Source organism: Papio anubis, chromosome 15 (assembly GCF_008728515.1).
Source record: "Papio anubis isolate 15944 chromosome 15, Panubis1.0, whole genome shotgun sequence".
In the NCBI taxonomy this organism is placed as follows: Eukaryota; Metazoa; Chordata; class Mammalia; order Primates; family Cercopithecidae; genus Papio; species Papio anubis.
Window position 1 is genome coordinate 16,695,469 of NC_044990.1, and position 22,855 is coordinate 16,718,323.

General features: G+C 31.9%; 1 long non-coding RNA gene across 1 annotated transcript in view; it reads left to right on the forward strand.

Annotated features, from left to right (window-relative positions):
* Window positions 1-22,855, forward strand: part of LOC116270562 — a 93,697-nt gene extending 70,842 nt beyond the window's left edge. The window contains exons 2-3 of the long non-coding RNA XR_004178663.1: window positions 10,502-10,591; window positions 22,821-22,855. This is a non-coding gene — a long non-coding RNA (uncharacterized LOC116270562). The remainder of the gene's footprint in view (window positions 1-10,501; window positions 10,592-22,820) is intronic.

The following is a 22,855-nucleotide window of genomic DNA, read 5'->3' on the forward strand; positions in this document are numbered from 1 at the left end:
GCTACTTGGGAGGCTGAGGCAGGAGAATCACTTGAACCCGGGAGGCGGAGGTTGCAGTGTGCCTAGATCATGCCATTGCACTCCAGCCTGGGTGACAGAGCGACACTATGTCTCAAAATAAAACAAAACTAAGCAAATGTGAAAAATGTGATGCACATTCAGAATGCGTTTGTTTATGAATGACATAACACAAATTTCAATCTGCTAAGGCAGCTCTTATTTATAAGTCAGCAGAACGAAATAAAAAATGAAGATGCTTAAAATGGTAGTCGATTATTTTCCTTTAACTTGAATATATTTCTACTCAAATTAAAATTTGAATATATTTTAGAAGATATCTAAAAATTGTTTTTTTATTTTACCCAGCTGTAGTTTCTAATCTTCATCTTTAAACTATTTTTTAGTCAGTTACACATAAAATGAAAATTCTCATTTCTCCTTCTTTCTACCCTACTTTAGAAAAGTTTGCCTCATGTAGCCTTATTTGAGCCCCAATTAGTGGGAATATTTGAAAGAAAATAATTTCTCTTTCAATTTCCTACTTAAAGCATGCTTTTGCCTTACTTTTCACATTCATTTCAATATCATAGAGAAGCCCAATGTCTTTCTGTAAAACAAATGACTAAATATTTCCTATTAAATGTCAGTGCTATGCCTTTGAATGGTTGCAGGGTAGAAAGACAGTCTTATTTAGTTCAGTCTTAAATTAGATAAATAATGTCAGTTTTATCTAAAAATTGGTTTTAGAGAGAAGACTGCACCACTTATAATAATAGTTGCTTCTCTTTAAAAATCTTCAGAACAGAAAACAATGTCAAATGTTAATTCAAATGTATAACTAAATTGTGGTATCTTATCAAAAATCTCAAATAATGACAATATGACATAACTGACTTCTGCTTTCAGAATATTATGCTTGAAAACATCTAGTTTCTAGATAAATTATAAAAAATATAATTTTAAATGTCTTGCTGCTAAACTCTCACAATATTAAGGAAAACCTAAGAAACAAACAAAGAAAAGAAATTTAAAAACCAACATAGTGTTAGGAGAAAAGAAAAACCCAAAAAACTTTTTTAAAAAACATAAGAATAAGTGTTTAATCTCTTACAAGTAATTCATTAGATTAAATAATGAAGGATTGTGTCTGCAAAGAAAAATTACGTGTAAAGGAATGAAAATGCAACTATGAGCAAAAACCCCAAAATAAAAATTGTGTATCTATGTTTTAGCTCCAAGTTGTAAGTTAAAATAGTCTCTCCTAAGATTTTGTAATGAAGGTCTATCTCACTTGAGGTTTTAATTTGTAGTATCCACAAGGTTAGAAGACTTCTATCTAAGAAGTAAAATATCTAAGAATTAAATTAAAATGTTCTTTGGTACACATCATATTTTCTGATGAAAATATGATGAAAACTTCTTCAAATAAAGATCCATGAGCTGATGCTTATTCAAAATGAAATCAAATATAAGAATTAAAAACATGTAAAAATCAATATGAGTGAATATAGAAACAAACTTGAGAATTTTGGAAAAAATATAAAAGATAAAAGAAAAATAATTATAAATGAATTTTAAAATAAGTAATGAACTTGAAATAAAATAGTTATGAATAAAAAGGCTACCAAAAATTGCTAAAAAGATTTAACAATGAATTAAAAAACTTTTAGAAATTAAAAAATAATAATTGAAATAAAAAGTAAATAGATGAGCATATGTTAAATTTTATGATTAATTAAAAATTATTGAACCACAATATATACCTATGAAGTTATGTATAAAGCTGTGTAGAGATAAAAGAAGATGGAACATATAAAGGACAGCTTAAGAAATATTTACAAATAATTTAGAGAAAATTTAATATTGCTCTGAACAGAGCTCCATGAAATGAAACGAGACACTGTTTGAGAATGTCAGATTAACAGCAGATTTCTCAGCAGAAACCCTACAAGCTAGAAGTGACTGGGTCCTATCTTTAGCCTCCTTAGACAAAACAAATATCAGCCAATAACTTTGTATCTAGCTAAACTTAGCTTCGTAAATGGAAAGATACAGTCTTTTTTAGAGAAATTCGGAGAGAATTCTCCACTACCAAGCCAGTACCACAAGAACTGATAAAACGAGTTTTAAATCTTGAAACAACTCCTTGAAATATAGTAAAACAGAACCTTCTCAGAGCATAAATTTCACAGGACTTATAATAAGGAAAAAAAAAAAAAAAAAAAAAAGGAGGTATTCAGGCAACAACTAACTGAATGTAACTGGCCTGAATGTTCCATTTAAAAGATACAGAACGGCAGCATGGATAAGTATTCACCAACCAAGTATCTGCTGTCTTCAAGAGACTCACCTGACATATAAGGAATCACATAAACTTCAGGTAAAGGGGTGGAGAAGGATATTCCATGCACTTGAACACCAAAAGTGAGCAGGAGTAGCTATTCTTATATCAGACAAAACAGACTTTAAAGTAACAACAGTAAAAAAGTCAAAGAGGGACATTATAAAATGATAAAAGATCTAGTCCAATAGGGAAATATCACAATTCTAACTACATATTTACCTAACACTGGAGCTCCCAAATTTATAAAACGATTACTACTAGACCTAAGAAATGAGATAGAGAGCAACATGATAATAGTGGGGGATTTCAATACTTCACTGACAGCATTAGACAGGTCATCAAGACAGAAAGTCAACAAAGAAAGAATGAACTTAAACTTTACCCTAAAACAAAGGGACTTAACATAATTTACAGAACATTCTACCCAATAACTGTAGAATATACATTCTATTCATCAGCACACGGAACATGCTCCAAGATAGACCATATGATTGGTCACAAAATAAGATTCAATAAATTTAAGAAAATCAAAAGTATATCAAGTACTCCCTCAAACCACAGTGGAATAAAATTAGAAACCACCTCCAAAAGGAACCCTAAGTACCATGCAAATACAAGGAAATTAAATAACCTGCTCTTGAATGATTGTTAGATCAACACTGAAATCAAGTTGGAAATTTAAAAATTTTTTGAACTGAATGATAATAGTGACACAACCTATCAAAACATCTGGGATACAGCAAAGGTGGTCACAATAAAAAAAGAATAAAATTAAAAGAATTGCAGTTAAGAATGCCAACTATTAAGACTAAGAGAAAATATTAAATTTAGCAAGCAAGAAAGAACAGATTATATACAAAGGAATCACAAAGAAAGCCAGAATATATTGGAATAATACATTCAAAATTCTAGGAAATAGAACTACCAATCCAGACCTTTATACTCGACAAAGCTATCTTTCAATAATGAGTTAGAAAACTGAGAGGAAAACAATGACACAGAAATGAGAATGTGTCTAAATCGAATAGAATAAAAAAAGGATAGAAAAGTCAAGACAAATATAAAACAAAAATGTAACATACAAAAGACATGAACAGCCATTTTATGGGAGAAAGAATGTAAGTGATCTATCTATCTATCTATCTATGAAAATATGCCAAATCTCATTAGTAATCTGGGAAATGCTAATTAAAACCATAATGCAATATAGTTTTACATTCAACAGAAAGTAGAGTATCTGGAGAGTACTCAGTGTTGGTGAAGAGATGTAGCAATGGGAATTCTTACATATGGCTATGGGGGATGTAAAAATTTGTATTGATATAAAAACTTTTGAAGACAATGTAGACTTACCTATGCAATTTGGAAAATATGCAGGAAAATATGCATAGCTATGATCAAGTATTTTTAGTCTTAGAAAAGTATTCAAGAAAATCTTAAATGAACATCAGGAGGCATTTGCAAGAATATAATTACAGTATCAATTTTAATATAAAAGCAGAAAATGGGGGAATGCAATTAAGTTGTAGCAATCTAGGATTATTAAAATTATTGACACTATTATATTTTTAAAGATGAATGGTTAGCACATATGTTTTATATCTGTTATATTTCACTATATATATATATATAAAATGATTTTCTTCATATATATGTATTTCCTAATTAATGAATTAAGATATTTGGCTAGATATCCATTACTTCAGTATTCAATTTAAACTGGCTATATAATGCATGTCAGTTAATCATCAAAATAAAAATTATATACAACTTTGGAATTATAATATTAAGTTTTTACCCCAATTAATTATAATTGTTGTAATTACAAATGACATTGCAAATACCATTTCCTTTTGCTGTATGCTTTATTTTTTATTTAAAATAATTTTGTTTTCCAGAAGAACTTTTGGCTCAATTTGCAGTGTAATTATAGGCTATGAATTATAAATAAATATCATCATAATTAAAGTGCTGGGCTAAATTTACTCCTTGGTTTTCTTATACATAAGTCCTAAAGAAAGTAAGTGTATATGGAAATTGAGGCTTAGAGAAGTTGAGGAAACTGTTCAGGATTTCTATCTTAGTTCAGACTCCTATGGGAATAAGACCATGGACTGAGTGGTTTGATAAACATTTATTTCTTACATTTCTAGAGGCTATAAAGTTCAAGATCAAAGTGCTGGTAGATCCCTTTTCTGGTGAGAGCCATTTCCTGGTTTGCAGACTTCTCATATTCTCACATGGAGGAGAGAGCAGAGAGAGAGAGCAAGTTCCCGTGTCTCTTCTTATAGGATGCTAATCCCATTAATGAGGGCTCTCCCTCATGATCCAATCACTTTCCAAAAATTCCCACCTCCTAACATCGTCACATTTAGGGTTATGATATCAACATATCAATTTTGCAGGGACACAAACATTTAGTTCATAATAATCACACAGGTAATAAGTGGCCAAACAGGAATTCACACTCATATCTGAGTAACATAGTCTATGCACTTTTCTGAAACATTAAACTGAAAGGGGAATTTAAATGTAAATCATAGATATACTTGAACTTAGATTTCTAAATAACTGTATAACTCAAAACATTTTTATTTTTATCATTGGCAGTTTTGTTAAATCCATCCATTCCTATGCTATAATGATTCTGCATTTGGTAGTTTAAATAATATTTTTAGTATTTCAATATTAAAATTATTATTTATCCACAGTAATCCCCTACTACATTGTTCTAATACATTCCAGACCTTGGATATACGCAAATTGTTGAAATTGTTCTTAAGTACGACTCATCTATTTTCTCTAGAGTTAGGAAACATAAAGTATATTATTCTTTGTCTACAAGTCTGAATGTTGAGTAGTGTTTGCCTAATTTTAGCAAAATTCTGCTATTCTAGACTATGAAAGGCCTGTTTTCAGAGCGATGCCTGGAGTTCTCTATATAATTTTCTTACAAAAATTTGACAATATATTGTGGTGACTTCCACTTATGACTCTGAATGAAAATTATCTCTATAATACCTTTCTTTTTTGCCTAAAAGACATTTTGTTTTTATTACAAAATATTATTCTCAAATGCTAGAAAATGTTCATCTTTAATTCATTTTATTTTGAAACGAAAATTTATATTTTATCAACGTGTAATAGTTATTAGAATGCACCTAATATTGAATGACACATCAAATATGACAATGGACAATTAGACAAAAATATGACGTTACTTCATAAAGGCAATATAAGCCTTCATGGTTTGAACAGAACCATATACTCTTCTCTGTAAAGAGAAGAGTATAAAGAAGTAAAATCATAGTACAACTGTAAAAACGTTAGTACATATGAGATGACTTGAAAATATTCCAATTGGTTTTTCCATAAAATACAATCTATATTTAGCATTATTAATTCAAAAGACTTTTACTTAATACCTTTTTTTTTTTGAGGTGTAAAACTATCATGTAGTCTATGTAATGTAAAATCTCCACCTTTCAATTTAACTTGAGGAGACAAGACCTGCATATATAAATTGTGTGATTTAGGTAAACACATGATCATAGCATAGACTGTTTGCTCTTGAGAAATTGTGAAAATGTGAATAGAAGGAGACAAAATTTGTGAATTTCTTGTCAATGGTGTTGGAATTGGTGGGGACAGAAAGACATCAGGTAGCACCTTATCCTCTCCTGAGAGCACTCTTCTTAGTTCCCAGGAAGGAGTACCATTCTCTCAGTCAAGTAGATTATGTTAAAAGTTGGACTTACTATGCTATTACCCTGTTTGTCTGTTTTCCCTCTTTTTATTTATTTAAAATAATTTAAATTATATTCAAATTAAATAACTTCTTTATTAAATATGCTACAGAGGGAATAAAAGCTGCATTTGAATCAATCTTACCCCGTGTTTATGACACAATATGAGGCACCTGCAACTCAATGCCGAAGAAGCTGGATCTCCAGGGTGGATGATAAAAGGTTACTAACATCAGCAGGACAGAGGCAGGCTGAGTAGACTATAGACATGAAACTAGGAAGGCACCCAGAGGAAATGTTACTTGGAAAAAACTGTTGATTTGAAAGAGGAAAAGGGATTACTGCGTTGTTTGTGACTTTTCGAAATATAAAATATTCCTTCTCTTTTTGCAGAGTGTGTATTTGTGTCTAAGATGCATAAAGTGTTCATGTCTGAATTTCAGTCCATTGTATTTTGACCATAGTGTCTGCTTACAGGCAGTCTGCTCATGTCACTCTGTGCTGCCCACGTGCCTGGCCACACACAGCCCAGCATACACTGAGCCCACAGTCAGGTGATTCAGGGAAGGGGCTTCTTAGCAAAATAACTTAAAATTACAAAGAATACCCCACTATTTACCTACACTTATCAACTCGTAGGGATAGGAAACGCATGGAATATTGGCAGTAAAAAGGTACCCAAAATCTTTTAAAAACACCTGATGAATAAAAGAGATGTGCAGAAATGACCAAAAAGAATGTTATTTTTGAAAGAAACAGAGTTTATGGGTTAGATGAAAATACAAGAATAATTAGGATCCATAGAGAACTGCGATGATCGTTGCATCCATCAAACAACAGAAAGCTAGTAAAAAAGCTTTCTGATTTTTATGGGTTGCTTATTCATTTTCTCAACCTCTGCCAATTTTGTATTAAACATCATATTATTTGATTTTGAGTGGGGAAATGATTCATATATTTGCTTTAATGGGTTGCCTTCTTTTTACTGAATTGTAAGAGCTCTCTTTATGTTCTAAATACAAGCCCCATTGTCAGGCATAGGTTTTAGGAGTATTTACTCCTGGTGTGGCTTGCTGTTTGTATTTCATGATAGTGACTGAGGAAGACTAAAAGTGTACACTTTGATGAAGTTCAATTTACTAAATGCTTCCTTTTAAAGTTTTACTTTTTGTATCCTATTTAAATTCTCTTTGCCAAACCCAAAGTCAGAAGATTTTCTTCTGTTTTCTTCTACAGGATTTACAGTTAGGCCCTTACAATAGGTCTATTCAAATTATTTTTTATATATGGCATGAGATACATTGTGTTGTATCTCATTGTAGTTTTACTTTATAAAGTAATATTGAGTATTTTTCCTGTGCTTTATGTGAACTCATGTCTGTCTCTTTCTCCCACTCTTGCTCTTTTTTTAAGTGCCTATCAAATCTTTTGCCCACTATTTTTTTTTTTCAATTCAGTGGCTTGTATTATAATTGAGTTCTAGAGCTCCTTATAAATTCTGCAGACAAGATTTTGGTCATATACTTGCTTTGTGAATGCTTTTTCCAGCTGTGGCTTGCACATTTATTTTCTTTCATAATTCATTAATTAATACTTTATTTGAGACAAGGTCTCACTCTGTACCCCAGGTTGCAGTGCAGTGGTGCGATCACAGCTCACTGCTGCCTTGACTTCCTAGGCTCAAGTAATTTTCACCCCAGCCTCCTCAGTAGCTTGGACTACAGGTATGTACCAGCACATCTGACTAATTTTTTAAAAATATTAATTTTTAATTGACAAACAAAAGTTGTATATGTTTATTGTGTACAACATGTTTTGAAATATGGATACATTGTGGAATGGCTAAATCAAATATAATTATTAATTAAATATAATTAATATATGCATCACCTTGAATACTTATTTTTTGTGGTGAGAACACTTAAAATCTACTCTCTTAAACAGTTTTCAAGTATACAATACATTGTTATTAACTATAGTCATCATGTTGTAAAATAGATCTCTTGAACTTGGTCCTTCTGTATAACTGAAACGTTTTATCCTTTGACCAATCTTCCTTAACCTCCACCCCACTTCTAGCACCTGGTAGCCACTTCTCTCTGCTTCTATGAATTCAGCATTTTTAGATTTCATATATAAGTGAGAATATGCCATACCGTATTTGTCTTCCTGTGTTTGTCTTATTTCACTTAACATGTTCTCCAGGCTTTTCTATGTTGTTACAAATGACAGAATTTTCTTCTTTCTTAGGGCTGAATAGTATTCCATTGTGTAAATATATATTTTCTTTATTCATTAATCTGTTGATGGACACTTAGGTTCATTCCATATCTTAGCTGTTGTGAATAATGCTGAAATCAACACCAGAGGGCAGATATCCTTTGACATAGTGATTTCATTTCCTTTGTATATATACCCAGTAGTGGGATTGCTGGATCATATGATAATTCTATTTTTAATTTTTCAAGGAACTTCCCTACTATTTTTATTAATACCTATACTAATTTTCATTCCTACCAACAGGGCATAAGTGTTTTTTATTTTAACTACATCCTCAAAAACACTTGTCATATTTTGTTTTTGATCAAAGCCAATTCAACAGGTATGAAATGATATCTCATTGTTGTCTTAATTTGCGTTTCCCTGATGACCAGTGATGTTGAACATTTTTTTCATATATCTCTTGGCTATTTGCATGTCTTTTCTTGAGAAATATATGTTCAGGTCCTTCACCTATTTTTTAAAGTGGCTTATTTTTATTCTTACAATGCAGTTGAGATCTTCATGTATTTTGGATATTAATCCCTTATCAGATGTATGTTTGTAAATATTTTTCTTATTCAGTAGGTTGTCTCTTCACTCTGTTGATTGTTTTCTTTGCTCTCCAGCACTTACACATTGATTTTCTAACTGATATTTTTAATGAGTCCATTTTTTTGACAAAGTTTGATTTATTATTATACATTTTATTCAAAAGTTATTGCTTTCTGTGAATTGGTGAAAAAGCTTGTCTCCCAAGTCACAAAAATATTTCCTTCTTCTTTTCTCATTGCTTTTATCTTTTAGTCTTCATTCTATATCTAAACAATTGTTTTGCTTAATGTAAGGTAGGAGTCAAACTTACCTTTTTCTTTTCTTCACCATGAATATGCATCTTTTTAGAGCACAAAGTGTTGAAAGAAAAACTTTTTCTTTCTCCCTTTAGTTAATTTGATGTCCTGTTCATAAGTCAAATGATACTATATAAATATTTATCTATGTATGACAGTATATAAAAGTGTATATATGTTTTAACTTTCTATTTAGTTACATCAAACTTTTGTGCCAATACTTATGCCAGTACTGCACTGTCTTAATTAGTGTAGCTTTATATTACCTCATTATGTCATGAGGTAATCTTCCAACTTTGGTTTCTTTTTCAAGATAACTTTGGTTTCTTTTTCAAGATAACTTTGTTTATTTTTGATCTTGCATTTCCACATAAAGCATAGGTTTAGCTTGTCAATTTCTATAAAAACTCTTCTAGCATTTGGATTTACATTGAATTTGTATTGAATATATGGATCAGTTTGTGTAAAGTTGATGTTTTACCAATATTGAGTTTTCCAACCCATGAATCTCATAAAACTCGTTAGTTAGATATTTACATAGATGGTGTTTAATTCAGTGCAGCAATGTTTTGTATGTTTTAATGCAGAAGTTTTGCATATCTATTATTAAATGTATTCAAAGACATTTTATATGTAAGGACAATATTTTAAATGGAATTTTCTTCATTTTGTTTGCTGCTGGTATCTATTAGCCTTCTATCATGCAACCTCATTAAATAAATATATTAATCCCATAGTTTTGTTGTAGATTCCTCAGGATTTGCTACATAACTAATCATGACATTTGCAAATATAAGTGGTTTACTTCTTCCTTTTATATCGTTATTGATTTTCAATCTATCTATCTGTTTTTATTGTTTTCCTTTCTTGATTTCATTGGAGAAGAGCTCCAGTGCAGTGCAGAATAGAAGTGGTAGAAATGTACATCACTTCCTTTTTCAATGTTCAAATATTTATTATTTAGCTGTAGGCCTTTTATAGCTGCCTGATATTAGGTTGAGGAAGTCTCCTTTTATTTTTCAGTTTGCTGAGAGTTTTTTATCTGTTAAATTTTGTTATTTTTTTTAGCATATATTGAAATGAGAACAGTTTTTGTGTTTTATTCTCTTTTTATGGTAAAATGCAATGGTTGATTTTCAAATGTAAAACCAATCCCAAATTACTCAGATTAATGTTGATTGTTCACAGTATAGTAAGCATTTTAATACTATTGTATTTGTTGGCTAATATCTGCTAAATAATTTGTATCTATATTAATTGGTGTATGTTTTAAACTACATCTTTGTTGTATTTTGGTACAGGTTGAGTATCCCTACTGTGAAATGCTTGCAACCAGAAGTGTTTTGACTTTCAAATCTTTTCAGATTTTGGAATATTTGCATTATCCTTAGGTTAAGCATGCTTAATCCAAAAATCTGAAATCCAAAATGTTCCAATGAACAGCTCCTTTGTGCATCATGTTGTCATGTTGGTGCTCAAAAAGATTAAAATTTTGGAGAATTTTGGAGTTTGGATTTTCAAATTAGGATACTCAGGGGGGTGACGCTGATTTCATAAAATGAGTTTAGGAGGGCTCCTTCCTCTTCTGTTTTTTGGAAGAGTTCACGTGATATTAGTATATTCTTCTTGAATGTTTGGCAGAGGTTTCATTGAAGCCATAAGGACATGACATTTGCTTTAATTTTATGTTTTTAAATATAGATGTTTTAGTTTTTCATTGATACATAACATTTGCACATATTTATGAGGTACACATGATATTTTGTTACATGCATATAATGTGTAATGATCAAGTCATGGTCTTTAGGGTATTCATCACCTCGAATATCATTTTTGCATGTTGGGAACATTTCAAATCCTCTCTTTTAGCTATTTTAAAAGATAAAATACATAGGTGTTAACTATAGTCTCCTCCTCTGATATTGAACATTAAAATATATTTTACCTAACTGTATGCTTGTACCCATTAACCTCTCTTCAACTCCACTCCACAAACTCACACATCCTGGTCAACCTCTGGTATCTATCATTTTACTATCTACCTTTGTAAGATCAACTTTTTCTAGCTCCCATAAATGAGTGAGAATATGTGATATTTGTTTCTCTATCCCTGGCTTATTTCACTTAACATAATGACTTCCAGTTTCATTCATGTTGCTGCAAATGACATAATTTTAGTCTTTTTGTGGACACTGAGTGTATATATCACATTTTCTTCAACACTTATGTTGAATCTATATATTTGCTGTTATGAATTGTGCTGCAATAAACATGAGGATGGAGTTATCTTTTTGACATTTTCATTACTCTTTTTTGGATAAATACCCAGTAGCGGGATTGCGGGATTATATGAAAGTTCTATGAATAGTTTTTAAGAAATCTGCATACTTACTGCTTTCCTTAGTGGATGTACTAATTTACATTCCCACCAACAGTGTATAAGAGTTCCTTTTTCTGCACCTCCTCACTGGCATCTGTTATTTTTGTCTTGTAAGTAATAGTCATTCTAACTGGAATAATACAATATCTTATTGTGGTTTTGATTTGCATTTCCCTAATAATTACTGATGTTGAACATTTTTTGTATACCTGTTGGCCACTTGTATGTCTTCTTTTAAGAAATGCCTGTTCGTGTCCTTTACCCATTTCTGATGAGATAACTTGTTCTGATTCCTGTTGAGTCGTTGGGTCCTTCTTATACTCTGAATATTAGTTCTTTGTTGGATGAATAGTTTGCAAATATTTTCTCCCATTCAACAGATTGTCTCCCCACTCTGTTTTCTTAGCTGTGTAGAAGATTTTTACTTTAATATAATCTGTATATTTGTATAATTTTGGATTTTCACCTGTGCTTTTGATATTTTAGCCATAGAATCTTTGCCTAGACCAATGTCATAAAGTGTTTTCTCTTATTTCTTCTAGTGGTTTTATATAACTCAGATCTTATGTTTAAGTCTTTAATCCATCTTGAGTTGATTTCTGTATATGGTGAGATATATGGGTCTAATTTCTTTCTTCTGCATATGGATATCCAATTTTCCCACAACATTTACTGAAGAGGGTGTCCTTTCCACACTGTATGTTTTTGGCACCTTTGTCAAAAATCAGTTCGCTGTAGATATGTGAATTTATTTTTGGTTTCTCTATTCTGTTACATTGGTCTATGTGTCTGGTTTTATATGAACACTAAGCTTTTTTGGTTACTATAGATATATAATATATTTTGAAGTCAATAAGCTCCTTCAAGCTTTGTTGGTTTTGGTCAGGATTTCTTTGGCTATTTGGACTCTTTTTTGGTTCCATACAAATTTCAAGATAGTTCTATTTCTGGGAAAAATGATATTGGTATTTTGATAGGGAGTGTACTAAATCTGTAGCTTTCATTGTTAGTATTGCCATTTTAATAACGTTAATTCCTCTGATCCATGAGTACAGGGTGTCTTTCCATTTGTGTCCTCTTCAACTACTTACATTTTTCAGAGTTTCGCAGTTTTTCTTGTAGATACCTTTCATCTCTTTAGTTGAATTTATCCCTAGGTATTTGTATATGTGTATTGATTGTAAATGGAATTGCTTTCTTGGTATTTTTTCTCAGCTATTTCATTAAGGTATATAGAAACAATACTAAATTTTGTTTTTTAAGCTTCTTTTAAATTTTATTTTTAGCTTTTAAGTTTAGGGGTGTATGTGCAGGTTTGTTACATATGTTATTTTTCCTGATCCTCTCCTTCCTCCCACCCTTCACTCTCTGACAGGACCCAGTATGTGTCCCTCCCCTCTATGAGAAACAGTACTGAGTTTTCTATGTTGATTTTTGTATCATGAAACCTTACCAAATTTGTTTATCAAATCTAGGAGTTTTTTGGTGGAGTCTTTAGATTTTTCTAGATATGAGATTTTTGTCACCTGCAAAGAGGGACAATTTGACTTCCCATTTTCCAATTCAGATGCCTTTTATTTTCTTGCCTGATTGCTCCAGCTAGGATTTTCAGTGCTGTGTTGAAGTAATGAGAATGGGCATCTTTATGTTGTTTGAGTCCTGAAATGAGAGACTTTCAGCTTTTCCCCATTCAATATGATGTTAGCAGTGGATTTATCATATATAACCTTAATTATGTTGAAGTATGTTTCTTGTAGTTCCTTGATTTTTTTTAATGTGAAACAATGTTGAATTTTGTCAAATGCTTTCTCTGGGCATGTTGATATGTTCATATGATTTATGTCCTTCATTCTGTTGTTGTGATGTATCATGTTTATTGATTTGCATAGGTCAAACCATCCTTGTATCCCTGGCATAAATTCTACATGATCATATTGTATTATCTTTTTGATGTGCTGCTGGATTTGGTTTTCTCATATTTTATTGAGGATTTTTGTGTCTATGTTGATCAGGAATATTAGCCTGTAATTTTTGCTGTTGTTGTATTTTTGTCTGGTTTTGGTATCAGGGTAATGCTGGCCTCTTAGAATTAAGTTAGGGAGAATTCCATCCTCTATATGTTTTCAAAAATACTTTGAGAATTGGTGTTAGTTCTTCTTTGGAAGTTTGGTTGAATTTGGCAGTGAAGGCATCTGATGCTGGACTTTTATTTGTCGGGACACTTTTAATGCTGATTCAGTATCATTACTCATAATTCTGTTCAGGTTATCTGTTTCTTCTTGATTTAATCTTGGTAGGTTGTATATATCCAGGAATTTATCAATTCCCTGTAGTTTTTTTTTTTCAGTTTGTTAGTGTATAGTTGTTCATAATAGTCCCTGATAATCTTTTGTATTTCTGTGGCATCAGTTATAATGTCTCATTTTCAATTTCTGATATTGTTTGAGTCTTTATTTTTTGGTTAGTATAGCTAGCGGTTTATAGATTTTATGTAATTTTTTTAAAAACACCAACTTTTCATTTGTTGATAACTTGAGTTGTTTCTTAGTCTCTTTTGCATTTAGTTCTGCTCTGGTCTTTACTATTTCTTTCCTTCTATTAACTTTGGCTTTGTTTTTTTCTTGTTTTGTAGTTTCTTGAGAAGAACGGTAAGACTATGTAAAATCTTTCTACTTTTTTGATGTAGGTATTTATTGCTATAAACATTACTCTAAATGCTGCTTTTTGCTGTATCCCATTGGGTTTGGTATGTTGTAGTTTGGTTTTCATTTGTTTCAAAAATGTTTTAAAAATTTTCTCCCTTATTTTTTCCTTCACCCAATGGTCATATAGGAAGATGTTGTTTAATTTACATATATTCATATAGTTTCCAAAGTTCCTCTTGTTATTGGTGTCTTGTTATTGATGGCCTCTTGCTATTGATGTTTTATTATATTGTGGTCTGAAAAGATACTTGTGATTTTGATTTTCAAAAATTTGTTGAGACTTGTTTTGTCTTCTAAAATGTAAACTATCTGAAGAATGTTCCATGTGCTGATGAAATTATGTAGCTGTTAAATGAAATGCTCTGTAACTACGTGTTAGGTCCCTTGGGGCAGCTTAAATCCAGTATTTCTTTGTTAATTTTCTGTATAAATGATCTGTCTAATTCTGACAGTTGTGTGGTGAAGTCCCCAAATAAATATAGTACTAGAGTCTATTGCTCCCTTTAGATGTAATATTTGCTTTATGTATCTGGATGCTCCAGTGTTGGGTTCATGTATGGTTAGAATTGTATCCTCTTGCTGAACTAATGTCTTTAACATTATGTATGACCTTCTTTGTCTCTTTTTACTGTTTCTGACTTAAAATCTGTTTTATCTGATATAAGTGTAGCTACTCCTACTCACTTTCGGTTTCTCTCAGCATGGAATATCTTTTTTCATCCCTTTGATTTTATTCTACATGTGCTTTTGCAGGTATGATGAGTGTCTTATAGGCAGCATATAGTTGGGTCGTATTATTTTCTTTGATCCATTCAGTCAGTCTATATCTTTGAAGTGGGCAGCTTAATCCATTTATATTCAAGGTTCTTATTGATATGTGAGGACTTATTCTTATCATTTCATTAATTGACACCTGGTTGTTTTCTTCATCCCTAGTTGTTTGTCCTTTTGTTCCTTTCTTTTTTATTGTTTATTTTTTTGGTTTGGTGTTTTTCTGTGCTGGTAACATCTGAGTTCTTTCTCTTCCTCATTTGAGGTTTTTTGTTTTTGCCCCAGTGGCTTTTAGACTTTCATGTGTTTTTGTGATATAGATATAATCCTTTTACTTCTACATGTATAGATCCCTCAAGCATTTCTTGTGGGTCCCAGTCTAGTCTCTGACTAGTCTGTAGTCAGAGAAAAGCTTTATTTGTCCTTCATTTATGAAAAGTAGTTTTGCTGGGTATAGTATCCCATGCGGGCAGTTTTCGTCTTTCAGCGCTTTCAATACATTATTTAGTTCTCCCCTGGTCTATACATTTTCTACTGATAAACTCACATAATCTGATGGGGGTTCCAGTATAAGTGACTAGATACTTTTTCTTGTAGAATTTAAAAAAGAATTCTTACTTTGTCTTTCGCTTTTGATAGTTTGACTACAATGTGCTGTAAAGAACAACTTTTTATATTATATCAGTTTTAAATATTATATCAGTTTGGGGATCTCTGAGCTTCCTGTATCTGAATGTCTAAATCTCTTGTTAGACTTGAGATATGTTAAAATTAGTAAGTTTTTCTCCCACTGTAGTTTCCCTTCTGCCTTCTGGGACTCTGACAATTTAAATATTTGGTTGCTTTATGTTGTTCCTTATGTCACATAGACACTGCCCCTCCTTTTTTATTCCTCTTAATATTTGTCTGATTCGGTTATTTCAAAAGAATGTGTGTTCCTTCTCTGGAGTAGTGCTGTTGCACAGTCTTCAGGCAGTGCTCCACCTAGTTTCAAAACCTCTGTGGATGGTAAGTTGAGCAGCTCTTCCATGGCTGAAATTGCAGGGGTCTGCGGTGGGAATGTAGACTGCCATGGGAGTCACTCACTTACCCTTTCTGCATGCTGGGGAGCCTTTTCAGTCTCCTAGCCAATACAGCTCAAGTAGGCTGGCCCATTTCCCTCTCCTTTTTCACCTTAGGTGTTTCCTGTCATTCCTTTGTTGAATTCCAGCATTTTTTTCTTAAGTGATATACTCAAAGTGTTATTATCTATTCATTATTTGGTTTGTCTTTGAAGAGGAGGCTAGTACCAGATGCCTGTAGTCAGCCATCCTGAAGCGCCTCTCAAGTTTACTTTATTGAAAGGACTTTTATAACACATTCAATTTCCTTAAGAGACACAGAGATACTTTCATTTTCTCTTTAATATTGTGTCAGTTTTGCATGTTGTGTTTTTTAAGAATGTTTTTTCATCTAAGTTGTTAAATTCATTGTCCAATAATTAGTTTTCAAATTTTTAAATAATCATTTTAATGCCTATGCTATCTTTTATAATGTTCCTTCTTTTTATTAATAAAACTGGTAATTTGTGATCTATCCAGCTATGAGTTTATCAATTTTATTGTTCTTTCATGGAACCATATTTCTTAATTTTCTTTATTCTTATTTTATTTTTTCTATGTATTTAGGGTTTGCTTTGCCTTTAAAAGTATTTAAAATCTATCTACATTTATTACAAAGCACTGCTTTGTTGTACCATAGAAACTTTGAGATTACATTTTTAATATTATTTAATTAAAAATATTTTCTAGTTTCTCTTGTGCTTCACTTATTTCCTTATATATTATTTAGAAATATATTGTTTACTTTTGATATTAAATTTCTTTCTTTTTTTTTTTTTTTTTTTTTTTTGGAGACAGAGTCTTGATCTGTCGCCCGGGCTGGAGTGCAGTGGCTGGATCTTAGCTCACTGCAAGCTCCGCCTCCCAGGTTTACGCCATTCTCCTGCCTCAGCCTCCCGTGTAGCTGGGACTACAGGTGCCCGCCACCTCGCCCAGCTAGTTTTTTGTATTTTTTAGTAGAGAGATATTAAATTTCTTAATTAAAAAATCTTTTCTCCACAAGGTGCAGTGACTCACGCCTGTAATAACAGCACTTTGGGAGGCAGGAGGATTACTTTAAGTTAGGACTTTGAGACCAGCCTGGCCAACATAGTGAAACCCCGTCTGTACTACAAACACAAAAATTAGTCAGTTATGGTGGCATACATCTGTAGTCCCAGCTACTCAAGAGGCTGAGGCAGAAGAATCTCCTGAACCTGGGAAGTGGAGATTAAAGTGAACCGAGATTGCACCACTGCGCTCCAGCCTGAGCAACAGAATGAGACTCGTCTCAAAAAAAAAAAAAAAAAAAAAAAAAGACTTTCTGTAGCTTCCTGAGTTTGAATATATAATTTAATTTTATTTTTAATGGTTAAGAAGTAATTGCCTTAGAATTTAATAATCAATTATTCTTGAAACAAACATTGGCTAGTTTAGAAATTACACTTGAAACCAACCTATATTGCAGTCATTTTATAGCTCTTGATCATAACTAGTACTGACATCTCATGAAAAACCTTAAAGGAATTTATCATAATTATGTACAAAACCTATTAGTTTGAAATAATAAAATTACAAATTCAGTATATTATCCACTGGGTAAAAAAGAGAAGCAGCAATAATTAATTGTATGCACAACATTTTAAGCATCACTTGTCATGCTATTTTATAGAAAATGTTCATTAAAGCTACTGGCTTGCCCTAGTTATAAACTATCTGCTGTCTATGATTTTTTTTTTCTCTCCCGCCCCCCCCCCAACACTTTTTATTTGCTTCTCAGCCCTTACATCACTTAAATACTCAGTGATTACTGCCATCATCAACTCCTTTTCTTCCAATACGTTGATTTAATTTAGCTTGTGCAGTTCCCAGCTGCATGGTTATTGATAACATTTTGAAAAAAACAAGGATAGATTTAGTACTATACAACTGGTAGACACTTTGGAATTTTAAGGTTTTTTTTGACAACGAACTGCCAAAATCTTATTTTTCAACAAGTATTCACATTTCTTTTTCCCAGAATATCTTTAATATTCTAAAACTCACATAGCTGATAGTTTTTCTGGAAAATTTACTTTTAGAGTTAAAAAAAGCATTAAAAACTCTGCTGGATCACATATATTTAATAACAACAGATATTTGATCAGCTATACAACAGAATAACTTAACTTTTAATGTGTTAATTGCTTCTATTTTCATATTTTCTTGGAGTATTACTAGCAACAACTTACTAATTTATGGGTTTTAAAATTATATATGGATTATTTCATCATTCCACTAATCCAAAGAGGTAACCAAGGGAGGATATTATGTATGCTTTATAGGTGAAGAAAAAAAATAACAAGCTTAACAAAATGAGTTGCTGAATTTAAAAAACTAATTTTTCTGATTTATATGATATTAGAAATATTATTCATCAATATTAAAATAATTATTTGATATTGATTGCTTTTTAAAGTACATTTTATGGTGTTCAAAGCTTGGAGACATTTAAAGAAAGGATTAGAAGAACGGATCACATAAATTGGGAATTCAGAAATCCTTATATTTCACTCTAATCAACATTTTAATCTCGCTGAAGGGTTTTTCTTTTTATTTAAACAAATGAGAAAGTGTGTCAGCCAAGTGAGTCATGCATAACATTTTATGTTGCCTTCATTTACTAGTAGAAAGCCACATTTGGACAAGTTTTGCCAGCATCAATAATAGAAAACCCACACAAAAGTATATAATAGACAAACACTAAAATCAAGATCTTATGTAGAATCCTGAAGAGTGTATGTATTTTATATTTTCTCAAATATTTAAAATGTAAAATACATTTTAAAGTATTTCTTATTTAAAAATAAATAAGAAAATATACATATAGAAAATAGAAATGATAAAAAGCAAAAAAGAAAGTTACCATTGTACAATCACCTTGTATTTTCCTGGCATATTACAAAAATCATAGTAATAAATAATAAACAATAATTAAATCTTTACTTAATCCTGGAAAAACCAACACATGGTTACATGCTTACTTTATAGTTGCTGATAGAACAAAATTTCCTGGAGTTTAAGTAATGGTCACATTATTAATAAGTGATAGAATCAGGATTTAAAACATATTATTTTTGTCTCTAACGCCAGTGATGGTTACACTATAGGGTATGGGAAAGAGAAGAGGAGGAATGAAATGGAAAGACAAAGGATATAACTAAAGCCGCAGGTGCAGTGCTAGCCAACTTCACATATAGTATCTCATTAGTTATTGGTTCCATCTATTTTTAAGAGTATAAGACTGAGATTCAGAAATGAATAACCATGTTCTAGTTCAAACAACTGGAAAAGGGTAGAGCTAGTATTTCTACTCTTACACCTTAAGTCTTTTTCTCCTAAGTTCAAGACCCACTATCCAACTATTAAAACTGTCTACAATGCCTCAGGTGGCACAAAATAAGTAGGTCCTTAATCATCTCATTATCTGTAATTGTTTTCCAGCATGGTTGTTTTCTCTTGCTTAATGAATATTATTGTCTATCTAATAATAATAAATATGAGGCCCAGGTAGATTATTTGCCTATAAATTTTAGTACCACATTTTCAGAATGCCACATTGCATGAGATGATATAATTGAATAAATCCATGTCTCTCTTACTTACCATAAACTATGCCTTATTTATCTATTAACAGAAGAAAATAAGTAAAAATCTATAATCATTATACTTCAAAGTAATAACAGTAAAAACAATAGCTGGAATTTACAACTTGTTTGATATGCGTCATATACTGTTGTATGCACTTTAAGATTTATTTTTAATTTTTGTGTGTCCATAGTAAGCATATATACTTATGGGATACATGAGATACTTTGATACAGGTATGCAATGTGTCATAATCATATGATGGAAAATGGGTACCCATCTCTTTAAGCATTTTTCCTTTGCATTACAAACAATCCAATTAAACTCTTTTAGTTATTTTTTAATATAGAATTTAATATTGACTACAGATATTCTGTTTTGCTGTCAAATCTTAGGTTTCATTCATTCTTTCTTTCTTTTTTTTTTTTTTTTTTGTATCCATCAACCATCCCTACCACCTCCCAAACCCCCTACTATCCTTCTCAGCCTCTGGATATTTTAACAATATTGATGCTTCTAATCCATGAACATGGAATCTATGTCAGTTTTTGGTGTCCTCTTCAATTTCTTTCATCACTGTTTTCTGGTTTTCATTACAGAGATCTTTCACCCTTTGTTTAAAATGACTTCTAGGCATTTAATTTTAATTGTGGCTATTGTAAATGGGATTATGTTTTTTATTTCTTTTTCAGATTGATCACTGTTGGCATATAGAAATGCTACTGATTTGTCTATGTTGATTTTGTATCCTGCAAATTTACTGAATATGTTTATCAGCTCCAATATGTTTCTTATGAAGTTTAGGTTTTTCCAAATATAAGATCATATCATTTCCAAGAAAGGGTAATTTGACTTCTTCCTTTCGAATTTGGATGTCCTTTATTTCTTTCTCTTGTCTGATTCCTTTAGATAGAAATTCCAGTACTATGTTGAATAACAGTTGAAAGTGGGCATCTTTGTCATGTTTCAGATCTTAGAAGAAAGGCTTTCAGTTTCTCTCCATTCAGTATGATGCCAGCTGTGGGTCTGTCATAAGTGGATTTTATTATGTTGAAATATTTTCCCTTTATACCTAGTTTTTGGAGGGTTTTTTTTATCATGAAGGGATATTGAATTTTATCCAACGTTATTTCAGCAGCAATTGAAATAATCATATGGTTTTTATCCTTCATTCTGGTGATATGATGTATAACACTGATTTATGTATGTTGAACCATCCTTGTATCATAGATATAAATCCCACTTGGTCATGATAAATGACCTTTCCAATATGTCTATGAATTCAGTTTGCTAGTATTTTGTTGAGGATTTTTGCATCAATGCTTATCAGATATATTTGCCTGTAGTTTTCCTTTTTTATGTTTGTCTAGTTTTGGTATCAGGGTAATACTGGCCTTTTAGAATGAATTTGGAGGTATTCCTTCCTCCTCTATTTTTCCGAATAGTTTGAGTAGGATTGCCATCAGTTCTTACAATCATGGGGAAAGCGAACAGGAAGGAGGTATGTCTTATATGGCAGCAGCAGGAGGAAGAAAGAGACACCCTTTTAAACAACCAGATCTCATGAGAACTCAGTCACTATCACAGGACAGCAATGGGGTAATCCACCCCCATGATCTAGTCACCTCCCACCAACTCCCTCCTCCAACATTGAGGATTACAATTCGACATGAGATTTGGGCGGAGACACGAATCCAAACCATATCACAGAGTTTTAACTAAACATACTGCTCAGTCAGGTCAAAAGTACTTAAATTCAGCATGGGGCATACTGTAGAAAGTTCATCTTAGTCCAAAGTTCAGCTGCATAGCTGTATATCCCATTACAATGTTAACTCTATGAAAGCAGAACATGTGTCTGCATTACTTTTTTACCATCTTTCTCATGTCTAGAACAGTGCTTGGTGAAAAGTGTCTTTCAAATCAATATTTGATACTTTTTTGAATAGCGGACTATTTAATTACATAACCACTGGTAGAAGGTATTTCACATGCCATGCTCTTGTTTGTGATCAAAGAGACAAACAAAAAAGAAACTATTTTACGAGAATAAATTTGCCGGTTATTTTCTAATCTCCACATCCTCTTTGAGAAAAGTTGTTCTCAAAGCAGATAGGAACAATCGTTAAATGTGAAGCCCTCAATTGTATCCTACCCACTATTTCCTCTTTTCTGGTTCTTTTAGTGACAGCTGGCACTGAGACAAGCTCATCAAATAATTAAACACATTTGTACATAAAGTTACATACACATTTTGGGCTATATGGTATAAACATTTAATAGTGATATCTTTTTGCCTTTGTACAGCTTGCAAATGGATCTTACAGACATTGTCACAGTGATAAGAAAAGTCAAGTGCTATCTTCTTCAAGCTTTAAAAAAAATTTAGGTGACAGAAATTACTGGTGTAATTGCCTTAGAAGAAAACAACAAATTAAGTATCAGTCAGAGTAGTTAGTAGTCCCAGGAGCGAAGCTGCTCAGTTCATGCAGTTCTGAAATGGTAGAGGGGAAGGATGCAGAGACCCACAAGGGAACACATAGTTCCCCTGCATTCCCATAGCATTTCCAGCTGCGTTCCTGGGTACGTGGGAGATACAGCATGATATGTGTTCTTAGTTGAAATAAACCAGGTAATACGCCAGGCACCCCATAACCTAAAGTACCAGTAGACTGGTATCTGACCAGAGGCTCAATTAAAATTAAGAACATGGGAGAGATGGGAGTAATTTTGTTCCTTTCTCTACACATTGAAGGGTACTTCAACACTCAGGTTGAAAATCAGAGATCAAATATATGAATATGTATTTGGAAACTGACATACTGGCTATTGAGAGTTTTAAAACAGAATCTATTTTGCATTAATAATGTATAGCTGTTACTATATACTATTAGTAATAATAATTATGAGCTATAAAGTCCATATGTAAATGTCGTCTTATATGCTAACATACATTATACTGCAAGATAAAGGTAATTAGCCCTCTATATTCATAAATTTTATTTATATTTTTTAAAAAGATACTTTATTGTTTTTTGTTTGTTTGTTTCTTTGTTAGACGAAATTTCACTCTTGTTGCCCAGGCTGGAGTGC